We start from the raw sequence: 3,104 nt of genomic DNA, 5'->3' as shown, positions 1-3,104 counted from the left end.
TTTTGTCATAATTTATAAATTTCTCGGAATGCTGTAGCAGCCTGATTTTCTGAAAAAGACCCCACAACAGTCTGTTGGAGACTGTTGGAGTTGAAGTCACTCAGCAGGTAATAAACTGAGACTTACGTATTGTTCTTGTACCATTCACCTTGCCTTGACTACCTAAAGCACAAGTTCAGGATTTTCAGTCTCAGTGCCTAAGTCCTAAAATCTACATCTGTTTATTTAAAAGCAAACAGTGTTTGTTTAAGTGTGTGTTTTTAAGTTGATTTCTTAATACTTAAAAAAAAAAGTTTGAATTAAATATGTATGAAATGATAGAATTCTGCAGAAAGAAAATCTGGGGAGTTGAGAAGTAAGATTAAAAAAAAAAATCTGCGATAGCTGTTTCAAAGCCTCTTCAGCACATAACCGCCAGATTTATGTTCATATGTAGATTGCATCACATTAGGATTCATGGGGCAGGAATTGAATTCCTTTATTATTGTTTTTGATAATGAAAGAAATATAAAAAAAAAATGCTGATGGAAAGCACCATACTTTCATTTTAGAGCAGCAGCTCCTTCTACATGCATGAGGTTCTGTATATAGTGAAAACAGGAGAGCTTGCAAGATTTCCAGATCTGTAGGACAGCATTTTTGCACGTGAGACTGAAACGAGTACCTTTGTGTTACCAAGGCACCTGTGCCTGGCTCACCTGCATACTCCTTTATACAGAGGGTAACTTTCAGGATGAATAGAAATGGTAGATAATGCTATTAGTGAATTCTCTTTTTTTTCTCTGCTGGATGCTTAGCAAGACTCAAGAGATTTTACCACCATTTGGTAAGTGTTTTTTGATTTTGTATGACCTACCCAAAGCAGAAGGATGCAGCTCTGTTTTCTCCAGTTGTTCATTGGTCCTAACGAAGCATAGTAAAGCACATTTGGAAATGCATTATTTTCAGCCAACTACGTTTAGATCCATTTTGTTTGTATGAAAAATGATCTCTTGTTTGAAAAAAAAAAAGGGGTATTAATTTAATCAATTAGCATATTTGGGAAATATTTACAAAAGGTAGATCAAAAGGATAGTCACAGTGTCTGTTCATATAAGAAACCAAGGCTGCTTCTAAGCATTCAAAGGTTGTAACTCCTCCTTCCCCCTAGTCCCTCCACTGCATCACCTTGAAAATACCAGATGTGAAGTTTAAAGAAAACCTGCTTTTTCTAAGAAAACTAGCGTTTCGACAATAGAGACATAACCTTATTAAAGGAAAGTGTACTTGCTTTCTGGTTCAGTCTCCGTAATTGTGTTAATTGGTCATGATTTCTTCCTATTTATCTTTGTAAACTTCAAAGCCTGCTTATTTAGTTTTCTGTTTAGGTCTGTGTTTACTGACTCACTATTTGGATGTTTGAGCCTGGACAGAACTTTCATTTTCAAATCTCTAGTTTTAAGTGCATTTCCCATATCTGATAAAATAGCAACGTTTTTGTTGCCGAAAATTATCTGGAACAGATCCCCCATATGGATGTGAGGAATGTTGTTTCTGGTTTTGTGGCATGTACGTGCCACTCACATTCGCACAAATGAGGGGTAATTGAGGAATGTTTGCAAAGGCTCCTCCCAGGGTGGGAAGGCTACTAAGGACCATAAGTCAGTGTATTCCATGGGGAAAGATCTGATCCCTTGTAGATGGTCTCCCATCCACCTGTATTAGTACTAATCCTATCCATACCCCATCCCAGCTTTCCTAGTTGGAATATATATGGCTGTGTTCTAACGTAATTGTTCTTCTGTTTGAAATCTCTTCAATATGTAGTCTTACTGGACAATTACACTTGTACATTTTTATTGGTTAAATATTTTCTATTGGAAAGAGAAGCAGATGTTACAAGATCGGAGCCTCTTAGACTTTGTTTTCTATTAACAGTAGTTGTGTTCGTCAAGGGGTGAAATTAGCCTTGCTGAGTGGAAGGAAGTTCAGGGGGGTTTTACCGCTTTGCAATTTCTTCTGTTTGGTATGGATCTTTCCTGGCTAATTATGTTGACTAATAGCTGGAATTCTCTGTTAGAACATCAAAAATCAGTTCTGAGAAAGGATCCTAGCTGCCATATTTCTCACAAAAGTCTAAGGTATTAGGGAGTTCTCTTTCAAACAGTCCAAAATAAATGGAGTTGAAAATCAGTTAGTGACCTCTTTTGTCAAAAGAAACCGTAATGAAATATATTAATTTGTAATTTTAAGAATACTTCTTAAATTCTGTTGCTCTGCTCTGTTCTGTTCTGTTAGGGGTGTTTTAGGTGTAGTCCTTGTGTGGCTGAAAGCAAAACCCATGCTTGTCAGAATTTCATCTTCTGATGGACTTGCTACACAAATAGGCTGTCCAACTGTTTTTTAAAAATACGTTATTAATATCTTAAAAGGCTGAAGGAAATGAAACTTGCTGAAGTGCATGCCTATTTTGTACCGTGATGCTGTTGGTAAATGGTTGCAATGAAGATAATTGCAAACAATACTTAAATTTATTTTTAAAAAGGTGCTGTTTCTGCTGAAACATTACTAGCTGTGCTAGCTCTGTTGTCTGGGAAACCATTGTTTTGTGGGGTTTTTTCAAACTCAGATTTCACAATTCTGAAAATCTTTAGTACGGATACAGTCAAATCTAGAAGATGAAACAGGATAAGGTAATATACTGAGGATGAACATATTTTTATGATAAAGTACAATGGTAATACATCTGTTCTGATACTACTACTTCAGAATATGCTAAGGATGTGCTAATTTATGTTTTTCTTATTTGACTATTCTATACAGAAGTATATTTGAACAGGCAAGACTACAAATCCTAACAGAATATTAAGAAGGACCGAGCACTGGGACAGGTTGCCCGGAAAGGTTGTGGAGTCTTTCTCCTTGTAGATAATAAAACGCCACCTGGACATGGTCCTGTGCAACTAGCTCTATCTTACCCTGCTTGAGTAGGGGTGTTAGAATACGTGATCTCCAGAGGTCCCCTCTAACTAATGGTTCTGTGATTCTTTGGCTTACTGTAGGATCAGCATGTCATATAAGTATTAAAGGTCTTAACACTACAATGTGCACTTTTTAAAACAGAA

This window comes from Opisthocomus hoazin, chromosome 1 (assembly GCF_030867145.1).
Source record: "Opisthocomus hoazin isolate bOpiHoa1 chromosome 1, bOpiHoa1.hap1, whole genome shotgun sequence".
NCBI lineage: Eukaryota > Metazoa > Chordata > Aves > Opisthocomiformes > Opisthocomidae > Opisthocomus > Opisthocomus hoazin.
The sequence above is the reverse complement of the archived record's forward strand: the minus strand, read 5'-3'. Positions refer to the sequence as shown.